Below are 12453 nucleotides of genomic sequence, written 5' to 3'. Positions count from 1 at the left end.
TCACTCTGGTTCACAAACCACGATGGTAGCAGATCCATCCAATCGATGATAGCACAATGGTTGCAACTCCACACACAATAGTAGCTTATCATCAACTGAATACGTTACAGTACCTTCCTTAAATACGTTCACAACTAATTACAGCATGACTCAGCATTACAATGAATCAGCAGTAAAACTTTAAAGTCACACAATACATATCCATGTTAAAGTTACAGTACACATATATTGCCTGGACAACTTGTTAGGCTCAAACCATATCCTAACAAGGTGTCAAATATATGAGATGGTGGATGCAGTGTTGCAACTAAAGTTCCAAATCTTTTGTACATGCCGCAATATTGCACACAGGTAGAAAAGGTGTGGGGCTTTGATTGTAAAGCTGGCCTGCCATTCTCTCCCATACTTATTCTGCTCCCCTTTGCCAATGCCCACCCAGATCCCTCTACTGCTTGGTTGCCTCTATTCCCTTTCACTGCGATCTCCTGACTTCCTTCCATTCGAATAAAAATCCGGTCCAGTTCCAAGCTGGGAGAAAAACGCTGGAAATAAAATGGAGGCTGGCTACAAGGAAAGAAGGTCTCTGTTTATTTGGTTTTCCAGAAACATCTGTGAAGCTAGCATGTTTCTGGGGTGGCTGATCCATTGGCTGGGTGAGTAGATGGATTTTTATAGGGTTCTGGGCTTTTGTGATTGAGATGCTTCAGAGAGGTTGTGCAATGTGGCAAGCCTTGTGTCTTGTTATTCTAATGGTGGTGGGCAAATCCTTTTATGTTTTAAAGGTCACATCCTGTCCTTGGAATTGGGTAGGGGAATGCAGATTTTAAGAGTCTTTATTTTTCTATGCTTTAATCCCATCAGCCCCAGCTTTCTGTGAGACTGGTGGCTGAAAGCGTTTTGTTTATGAATAGGTTGGCCAGGGAGTTTGGTGGAACTAAGATGGTGGACAGGCAGCAATAGCTATAAAGAGCTCTTCCAAAAGTAAAAAGGTTTTTTTTTTACTTTGTACTTTTAACCCATTTTAACCCATATCTGACTTTTTATAAAAGCATATATATTGGAGAGGCTACCAATTTGTTTTAGCTACATTTTAACAGTACTAGAAGCCAGAATTTTTAAGAATTGGGAAAAGGAGAAAGAGACAGCACTCTGCAGCACAGAAATCATCCAAGCCATTGAAGCAGCAGAAAATGGAAGATTATACTGCAAGCAGACAGTCTGCTCCAGTAAGTAACTCATCTGCAGTCTCCTTACCAGATAGATCTAATTTATGTAGCTCATTGGAATGGGACTTACAAACCCGAAGTTGAAAGCAAACAGCATATAAAACTTTCTTCTTCTCTCACAGAAAATATCTCCCCTCCTTGGAACTAAATGGTCTGCTCGGCAGCCGCTTTCCTTGCACAGGATGGGAATGTTATAAATTTAAAAGGGGAGACTGTAACAGATTTCCTTTCAAGACAATGTTTGCTTACAGCTCAAACGGTAAATTCAACCTATGAACTTTTATCAACTGTAATAAATAAGGTTGACTGCTTGAAAGCAGGGCCAGATTTAGATGAAAAGAGGCCCTAGGCTATTCCACTTATGAGGCCCTTTCACCTATAGTGAAAGTGTAATTTTAATTTTGCTAACAATTTGAATGTAGGCCCCTCTTGATCTTGAGGCCCTAGGCTGAAGCCTAGTTAGCCTATAGGAAAATCCGGCCCTGCTTGAAAGAGTCTGGGAAGAAATATCCATCTGGTTCAGTTCCAAGCTGGGAGAAAGACACTGGAAGCATGGAAACTGATTGGAAAGAGGGTTTAATGATGAACAGAACTACCAGGGTTTGTGGTTCTGGTGCAGCTGACCAAATGGAGTTGAGAATGGTGTGTGTGTGTTATACCTTCTTTGGATTTTGTACTTGAGCTTCCTGTTCCTGTGCAAGAACATGTCCTTTAATATTCTGTTGGCTGTTGTCAGATTCCTATGGGGTCATGTAGGGATTATGTAGGCAAAAGAGCTCTATAGGCAAAAGAGGAAATGCAAATCCTAGGTGTTTGTCTGAGCTAATCTGATCAACCTCTGGTTTATTGTTTATCAGAGCTCCCAGGTTTACTGCTCTGGGTGTGGTGCAATGAAGAGGTCTGAAAGGATGTTGGGGAATTCCTATTGTGGCTAACAGCTTCTGTCCTGTGTTGGATCTTGGGTGAGGAGTTGCTTCTAATCCTATCACTCTGCTTTTGTTAGCAATCAAACTGTTGTAAGCAGTTTCAAAATATCCTGTCTTGAATGGATTTTCTGCCTGCAGTATTTGCTTTGCTTATGAATAGAGCCATCTAGATAGTAGGCTTCTTCTTTCAATAAGCTCTTTGTCTCTTAAGTGCTGACATCTGCTGTGGGCTATTAAGAAGAAGTGCATCTAAAAAACACGTTTCTTCATTTCTCCCTTTGGGGAAATATAATCTGCCTTTTTAATATTCCTCAAAATATTTCATTCTTCTAGGAGCGGGGGCTTCCCACAAGTCTTTCAAAAAGTTTATTAAGAGTCACTCAAATTTTGCAGAAGGACTCAGGAGGACTTCTACTGATAGACATGGGGTGGCTAATTCAGAAACTGAAACTAGAGCAGGCCCTTCTCTCCCTCCCAAAAACGTGAGAGGAAAGAACACATAAAGAAAATAACACTCAATCAGATAAAGATCCAAGAGGGAATCAATATAACATCTGTTTGCAGACCAACCAGGTTACCTTGCAAATTTACGAGATTGAACGAATAGAGGGCGTTGGAGTGACAGGAAAGTTTTGTTGCTGATGATGACCCCATAGCAGTGGTGAAATCCTGCCGGCTCATGTGAGCTGGTAATGCTGGTGGTGCGTGGTTCAGCGAACCAATAGTACGATGCCCACCCACCTGGACATCATTACTTCCTGGTTTTTAAATCTCTACGCATGCGCAGAGGGTCAAAAATTGGATGTGATGATGGCATGCACACTTCTGAACCGGTAGGGAAGGTAAGTAGATTTCACCCCTGCCCCATAGTCTTGCAAAACAGGCCTAATTCTTGGTTAAATGCAGGGGTGGGATTCAGCCGATTCGGACAGTTGCAAGGACTGGCTGACGACGCTCATCCCGCCCCACACCTCCCAGGAGTCTCCACGTGGCCCGTTTTGGATGCGAGGTAAGTGCAGGTCCTGCACGGAGGCTCTGGGAGGGTGAAAAACAGGCCCTGAGAAGTACTGGAAGTCTGGAAATGGACCCATTTCTGGCCTCTGGAGCCTGGAGAAGGCTGTTTTCGCCCTCCTGGAGGCTCGAGGAAAGCCTCTGTAGCCTGGGGAGAGTGAACCCCCCCCCTCCTTGCCGTGGTGCAGGAGGCTGAGTAGGCCACACCCCAATGGCCATGCCCACCCAGCAACTGGGCAGAGAACCGATTGCTAAAATTTTTCAATCCTACCCCTGGTTAAATGCATCTAATAAGAAACAGTATCTAGCTTTTGATGACAACATCACCCCTCATAATTATCTTCCAACAAGCGCCCTTACTGAGAACACAAGCTGGCAATGCAAAGACCAGTGCAAGAAAAATACTTTAAACATTATGTCATGGAATGTAGCTGGATGGTATCTATTCAGAGACCTTAATTACTCTGATCCTCTGATAGGTAAGGATATCATTTTGGTGCAAGAGACTTGGATTGTTGATGACCTCCTGCTTAATGGCTATCATTTGTATAAGTTAGAAGCAAGGCCAGGCAGAGGCCCAGGCAGACAGAAAGGAGGGCTGGGTATATTTATTTCTACCAACTTGAGAGCAGAGCCCGCACTTATTACCCCTTTAAAAGATATGGCTATGGCCCTTCTTCTCAAGTTGCACTCAGTTCTGCTTTTAATAATATTTATTTCCTTCCATCGCTAAGAAAAGCTGAAATCACTGCTGTATGGATGGAGTTGGAACACTATGTTAGTAAACTCCTCATTGAACACCCGAATGCCAGGGTCCTACTAGAGGGAGACTTCAGTGCTAGTTTGGGACCAAATGATTATACATTATTGATGAAATCAATACCCACCATTGGAGGTTCCCATACAAACCAGCACCTCCCTCATATGACTCTTGTTATGTATCATAGGAAGTGTTATGACCATATAAGGAGTGAGTCATAGGCTTCACTCAGGTCCTCCAAAACGGCGGGAAAGTACTTGAAGCTCATTGGTTGCACTGGTCTACTAATAAAGAGCTGTTGTCAGTAAAGAAGCAGTGTCCATCTCTTCCATCATCGAATCAACGAGGATGGGATTGGAAGAATAAGGACTCGTAGACCGGAAACCCAGCAGAGTAGGGAGCAACCGGCATTGCTTGCTGTTCTGCAGAATCACTGCCTGCCAGCATGATGACCGTGTATGCCCCACTGGGTCCGTTCAACCCAGCCACCGACAATCGGGACTCATATGAATCGTTTCGAGTGCTTCATGGAGGCAAACGACCTCCTGGGACTGTCCGCAAGCGAGCACTGTTCCTCAGTTATTGCAGTATAGATGTGTTCAACACGGCCAAGGCACTCGTCGAACCAGTCGCAGTTCAAGCAGTACCATGGGCCACGCTACAGAACACACTACGGGTGCATTATGCCCCAGTGCAGTCGAAGTTTGTACTATGGCATGAGTTTCACTGCAGAATGCAGGAAGAAGGCGAGTCCATGAACCACTATGTAGCAGCACTTAGAAAAGCCACCGCATACTGTGAGTTCCGAGAGCTGGAGGATGTGCTGTTAGAGCAACTCATAAGTGGGGTGAGGGATGTTAGCCTATAATGGCAGTTGTTAGCCAAGCCAGCCCTCACTTTACAGACGGCCTTAGATGAGGCCAGAGCGGCAGAGAACTCACAGAAATCATCCACTGCCCTGCAAAGAGCAGGAAACGTGCCAACTTCGCACCAAACCACCACAGTGCATCAAGAGAACACTGATCTGATCAAGTTGTTGGAAGATGAAAATGATATCTACCGGCTACAAGATGACAAGAAAAGAGCCTACCCCGACGCAAAATGGAGACAACCCTTGTGGGCAGGGTGCAGAAGGCCACATTCCAGAGCAACAAGGATACCGTGTGCCAGAAGTGTGACTGTAAGGGACATCTGGCTCGGGTCTGCCATACTAATATGCCATCTGCGTTCAGAGCTATACAACAACTGGTGGCCTCTGCAACGCTCGAAAAGAGGAAACCCAGACCATGGAAACCCAACCACAGGGAGAAATCTCCAGCTACTGACAGAGAGGCGTATCAAATGAATATACGACAGACCAGTTCTTCAGCCAAAAAGATCCATGTGACAGTATTGATTGAGGGGACAGAGTGCAAGATGGAAATTGACATGGGATCAACCCTAACCATTGTTGCATGGAACACCATGAAGAACATTATCCTGGGTATAAGGAAGAAAGACTTGAGGCCACAGGGGTTATAACTCAAAGACTACCAAGGAAACTGCATCCCCGTTGTGGGCAGTGGAACATTCCTAGCGCAATTTGGGGGGTTTTCAGGTCCTTTGAAAATAACAGTGGTCGAAGGGGCTTTGCCAAGCCTGCTCGGCTTGGACTGGTTCGAGGCCCTGGGCATGGGAGTGACTGGTATTAACGCCATCGCAGACGCAGATGCCGAGAACCTCATGAAGGAGTTCGAGGACGTATTCAGCAGTGGCTTAGGCAAGTACAAAGGAACGCCTATCTCTTTCAGCCTAGATCCCAAGGTGGCACTAATTCAAATTAAGCCCCGTAGGGTTCCCCTTGCAATTAGACCTAAAATTGATAAGGAATTGGATAAATTGATTGGCCAGGGAACCCTTGAGCCGGTAGACCATGCCCATTGGGAGACCCCCATGCCAGTTAAAGCTGACAGCTCGGTCCACATCTATGCGGACTATAAGTGCACGATCAACAAAGCCTTGCAGCCTATCCCATTCCCATCGTTCAACACCTACTGCATTCATTGGGAATGGGAACTACATTTGCCAAACTCGATCTCGCGCAAGCATACCAACAACTACCGGTTGATGATAACACGGCTGAAGCCCAAACTATTGTCACCCATAGGGGTGTGTTTAAATGCCGCCGCTTGCAATTTGGGGTCAGCGTGGCACCAGGATTGTTCCAAAGTTTAATGGAACAGCTGTTACATGGCATCCCTGGAGTGGTGCTCTATTTTGATGACATCCTGGTGTCTGCTGCTGATAAACCTGCCCTCTTTGCCAGTCTCAGGATTGTCCTGTCCAGATTCAGAGAAGTGGGCCTTAAAGTTAAGTGGGAAAAATGCCACATTGCAGTGCCCTGGGTGGAATTCCTAGGATACATGATCGATGGCTTAGGGATTCACCCCACCAAGTCCAAAATTGCCACCATTCAAAATGCCCCTATCCCACAAAATAAGAGGGATCTGCAAGCCTATCTAGGGCTGCTCAATTTCTACAGCATATATTTCTCGCAAAAGGCCACTGTGGCTGAACCCTTTCATAGGCTGCTAGGGAAAAAGTTTTCCTGGTATTGGGGTCCAGCCGAGGTGGCTGCCTTCGCCACAGTAAAGAAACTGTTGACATCTGACAGAATGTTGGTCCATTATAGTGACTCCCTACCCCTGATCCTGACTTGTGATGCCTCGCCTTTTGGGGTGGGGGCTGTTCTCAGCCATCAGCTTCCTACTGGATGGGAGGCTCCTTTTTATTCCCGCACCTTGTCTGCCCCGAGCGAAACTACAGCCAGTTGGACAGAGAAGCACTGGCTGTGGTTGCTGTGGTCCGGCGGTTCCATGACTATTTGTATGGCAGACATTTTACCCTTGTGACTGACCACAAGCCCCTGCTGGGTTTGTTGGCAGGGGACTGCCTGACTCCAACCGTCATGCCACCTCGAATGGTGCGATGGTTGCTATTCTTGGCAGCCTACAGCTACTGGCTAATTCACTGGTCCAGAAAGTCCCTGGGCCATGCCGATGCGCTGAGCCGCTGCCCCCTGCCTACTCTGATGGAAGACCCTGCACTGGTCTGCCAAGTCCTCCTGTTAGAGGACATTGCTTTGGGGCCAATTACTGCTGCTGAGATTGCTCGGCATACTGCTAAGGACACTGAACTAATACAAATTTTAAACTGTGGTGAGGTTGGCCCAGATATCCAGTGTCAGAATTGGCACAGCTTCTCATGCCAAAATGAACTGTCTGTGTTGAAGAGTTGCTTATTATGGGGGGAAAGGGTGGTTGTACCCTCCAAACTACGAAGGGAAGTGCTGGAAGTTTTGCATGCTAGGCATCCTGGTATAGTCAGAATGAAGGGCCTGGCCAGGAGTTACATCTAGTGGCCAAGAATGGACCATGACATTGCAGAATGGGTCGCCACCTGCTCCTCATGCCAAGGAATACCAATTGGCTCCTCCCATGGCCCCGGCTAAAACATGGGAGGAACCCCAGGCGCCATGGGCCAGGGTGCACATTGACTTCGCGGAGCCAGTAAAGGGGCAAACGTTCTTTATAGTAGTTGACACTTACTCTAAGTGGTTAAAAAGTCTTAGTGACTTCTACCATTGCTGAGGCTGTTATTAAGGCACAGAGAAAATTGTTCGCTACACACGGCCTCCCCGACATGCTAGTCTCGGACAATGGGCCACAATTGACAGCCGTCCCATCAAGACTTTTTGGCCGAATTGGGCATCAGACATGCCCTGGTGGTTCCATTTCATCCAGCCAGTAATGGGCAGACCGAACGATTAGTGAGATTTACAAAGGAAGCATTGGCCAGAATGGGTCCGGGAGATTGGCAAGGCCCGAATAGATACGTTTTTACTGATTCAACATATTACCCCTTGTGCTGCCACGAATAGAAGCCCTCGGAGCTCCTCATGGGATGGAAAATCCGATCACAGTTGGACTGAATGTATCCAAATTATATTGCTGACACTCCCCCTGATTCCACTGGGAAAATTAGGAAGTTTGAGATTGGGGACAAGGTTTATGCCCATGATTATGCCGGGGGCGCTCTCTGGATTCCTGGCACAGTTGTGGAACTATCTGGTCCTCGCTTGTACAAGGTTGAGCTAGAGGACGGGAGATTGTGGCATCATCATGTGGACCAACTCCGCGGCCAGATTTCAAACTCTCTGCTTTGCATGCCAGACCAAACTCAAACCGACAAGAGGTTAGACCCTGACTGTTTTAAACTGTTAAATCCAATGTCTAACACTAACTCAAACCCGATTGTACAGCTTGATTTCCCACCTGAGGAACCAAGACTCCAGCACAGACATCCCGAGGGGTTGGGCCTTCCAACTCCTACCACGCCCAGAGACGTGTTCCAGGAGGTTCCATTGGCGGGTCCAGAGACTGTAAGTAATCCACCCGCTCAAGTCGACGCCCAGGAACAAACTGAAATGTGCAGGTCTACTAGGGCTCGCACCAGCCCCACCTACCTGTGTGATTACGTCTGTAAATATGTACATATATTGACTTAAGTATTTGTATTCTAGGAGGGAAGGGGTGTTGTGGGAAGTGTTATGGCCATATAAGGAGTGAGTCATAGGCTTCACTCAAGTCCTCCAAAATGGCAGGAAAATACTTGAAGCTCATTGGTTAAGTTGTCTGGTAGCTCTCTATAAAAGAGGACATTGCCAGACAAGCAGGTTGTTGGGTTGCACTGGTCTACTAATAAAGAGCTGTTGTCACTAAAGAAGCTGTGTCCGTCTCTTCCATCATCGAATCTAACAACTCTAAAGACAATAGAGCAAATTATGCTGGTCTCTGTCTTGCAAACATGGCAAATAAACTTAATTTTTTCATATTCAATGGTTCATGGGCTGGCGACTATCCTAGTGAGTTTATATTTATGGCAGGGACCAAACTAGCACCATTGATTATATCCTAATTTCTATGGATTTACTACATTACATAGAAATTTTTGAAGTCCTAGAAAGTGATCATTTACCACTGTGTATACTATACACATGAAGCCCTTTATCTGGCAGATGCCCTCTGGGGACCGCTTTATTCCTGCAATTTCTCCAGCTGGCCTAACTTAGATGTCGGGCCAAATGGACCCAACAATTTGACTAGAAGGTAGGAGATCCCTAAGAGGACAACTTTCAAAAACTCCGTTCAGCCTTTATATCAGCCAACCCTACTCAAGATTTACTAGAACTATATAAAAACATAGTTCATAAGCTACAACTACTACTAGCACATAACTGAAATGTCTCAGCTAAGAGGCCCTGCATTGCCTTCAAACCATGGTTTGACAAGGACTGTGTAGAAGCCAAGATAGCTCTTACCTTGGCATATAAAATGTACAAACGTGAGAGTGGAAATGCAATAAAACAACTCTTAAATATCTCAATTTAAACAAGGTTTTCCTGGGAACAGCTTATTGAGGCAGCAAAGCAAAAGAACTCTTCTCTATTCTGGCATCTAAAAGCTTGCCACTCTGACAGAATTTCTACCACATTAGACTCCCATATACCTCCTACAATCTGGGAACTTCACTTTTGGAGAATATATGAAGACCCCTCCAGTGAGAGAGTAAGTTATACAATGAAGGATTTACCTGAGTGGCCCCCAGTCTCAGACTCTGAAATTAAATCTCTCATTGGCCAACTCAGCACTAGGAAGGCCCCAGGAGCTGACTTCATTTCTGCTCAGCTATTAAAGAATGATATGGAGTGGTGAATACCAGATCTGGCGGCGCTATTCACCTGTATCGACTCCACTGGCCATGTCCCAGAGGATTGGGGCTTGGCAATCGTTGTCACAATTTTTAAAAAGGGAAAGAGAGATGACCCTGCCAGTTTCAGACCAATAAGTTTGCTAAATATAATCAGCAAACTCTACACCAAACATCTCCAAGATAAATGAGTGGCTGGATTTTGAGAACTTGATTGCTGAAGAGCAAACCGGGTTTAGAGAGGGGAGAGGCTCCATACATCAGTGCTTAGTTCTCCATCATTTGATTGAAAAATACATATCAAATAGATCTGTATAATTATATGCTGCCTTTATAGATCTCAAGGCAGCTTTTGATACAGTTGCCAGGACTAAGCTATAGGAGAAGTGGGAAGCTCTGTAATAAGCAAGGGCCCCTCTCGAGGTTGGTCAAAACTCAAAAGGGGATTAAACAGGGGTGCATTTTGGCCTCCTTGCTTTTCAACTTTTATATAAATGACAAAATAAAATGGTTAAATAAACCAAGTTACCCAAAAATAGGTGACGGAAGCATCACCCTGCTGCTCTGTGCAGATGATGCTGTGATCCTCTCTAGGACACCTGTAGGCCTTAAAAGAGCCTTGCAAGCCCTTGTCCAGTATTGTAATTACAATAAACTGGACATAAATTACCAGAAAACCAAAAGTTATGACATTTGCAAAAAGGCCAAAATGCTGCTCCTGGTATCTTAATGGTTATAATATAGAGCAAGTAACCACTTTTAAGTACCATCCATGCCACTGGCTCAAGAAAAACACATGATGAATGTGTGGCTGCCTCTGGCCAAAGATCAGCGAACACCATTCTCAAATTCTTCTGCACAAAGGGAGGACCCTACGTGTCTGCCGCAATTAAGCTCTTTCTGGCCAAGTTGTCGGCACAGTTTCTTTATGGGGCCTTGCTCGGACCCTCAACTTCGTGTTTCACACCATTGGAAAGAGTTCAATCCAAATTTATTAGAGCAATTCTCCAGATGCCGTGTTGTGTCTCAGATGCACTTCTGCACCTGGAGACAGGGTTGATAAAAGTTGAAGCAAGAATCTGTATAGCTTCTTTAAACCTTTGGCTGAAGCTTAATTTCTTCCCGCAAGGCCTTGCTCCATTAATCCTCACGACTCTCGTCATCATGGATCAAGGCTGTCAAGCTCAAACTTGCCAAACTAGGCTTCTCTCCAGTCTCAATACTCAAATTGGACCAAGACCAACAAAACAAACCTTGCAACAAAGGATAGAGGACATCTACAGGCAAACGGACTTAGGGAAAGCTCCGTCATTTCTGCCTCTATTAGATATGTTGTTACTCCTGCCAGTTATCGTAGCTAGTTGGAGACGGTGAACCACCGGAAATCATTTTTGTTCGCACAGTGCCATGCGCTTCCATTGACTGTCCTATATGGCAAGTATAAAAAGATACCATTGACTGAAAGACTCTGCTTCTGTGGCTCAGGAGAGCTGGAGACCATTGGACACATACTCCTTCAATGCTCTTTCTATAGAGATATTCAAAAAAAACCTTATCCTCCCAGTAATCAATAGGTATCCTGGCCGTTCCGACAATGATTATCTCCAGTGGCTGCTTAAGGATGAACAGACTGTGATTACAGCGCAGGTGGCTAAATTCTGCAGAGCAGCACTGGGGATTCATCAGAAACACCACAGCTATTTTACACAACTAATGTAGCAAATCTTTTTGCATTACTACTCTTTTGCATTTTAGTATTTAATGACTATGGACCTCACAGTTTAAGGGTTGATATTATAGTATAGTTAGGCCATGTATAACTAACAGATTGGATGCCAAATTGTGATTTTAACATAGATTTCATCTGTTAAGTATTATTTTATTCTAGAATTTTTAATTTTTAAAAATCTCCATCTCTAAAGACTTCAGGCTTTCCTATGGCAGGAAGACTGGGGCTGCTTTCTGCCTTTAAGAACATGTTTCTCCTCTTTTCCTTTAGGGAAAATATAATATTCTGCCTCTTTTAATATTCCCCAGAATATTTCGTTCTGGGGGGGGGAAGGGCTTCCCACAATTCGAAGGAAATAAGGGAGAAAAATATCATTTTAACTACTACCATAGCTAAGCTATACTAAGGCTGTTTAAGGCCGTTTTATTTCCAGGCAACCCCATGAGGACATGGCAGACAAAAGGCTTGCTGTGGTTCGTTTGCTTTGTGCTGTGCAGCAAGCAGGGAAGAGCTGCTTATTCGGAGCCTGCCCTGCAGGGTTGGGCACTTCCTGGTCAGATTTCATCTCCTTTGAATCGGTTTCAGTTTAGAAAATTCCCAGCACTGAAGTTGAATGTGTGTCCGTGTCCTTCCGAACTTCAGAGTGCCCACTTGTTTGTAAGTCTGAATTTGGGCTGCCCTATATCTCTGTCCCTTTTATAATATTTATTTCATCAGGGTTCAATGGTGAATCAAATCAAATGATAATGAAATGCTAGGAAAAATGTAACATTTGATAGCGCTGTTACTTCTAGGGTTACTTAATTCAGGGAAGTGTTACCACCAACTTGTCTGCTGGGAAGTTGCTGATTTGGGCTCCGTGTGTTGCTGCTAACAGAGCCAGAGATTTAAAGACCTTTCATGAACTCTAAAAGGAATAATTTGCCTCTGAACATAAATCTGAGGCTTTATGTATCAGTTGGAAGGTAAATCGAACCCAATTGAAGGCACCAGTCAGTACTTTTATCAATGTCTGATATGTACAGATAGACTGCCTTTCAAGAAGAAGGTTCT

The sequence above is a fragment of the Pantherophis guttatus genome, chromosome 14, assembly GCF_059756535.1.
Source record: "Pantherophis guttatus breed Tessera chromosome 14, ASM5975653v1, whole genome shotgun sequence".
Classification (NCBI taxonomy): domain Eukaryota; kingdom Metazoa; phylum Chordata; class Lepidosauria; order Squamata; family Colubridae; genus Pantherophis; species Pantherophis guttatus.
Note: the sequence above shows the minus strand (reverse complement) of the source record.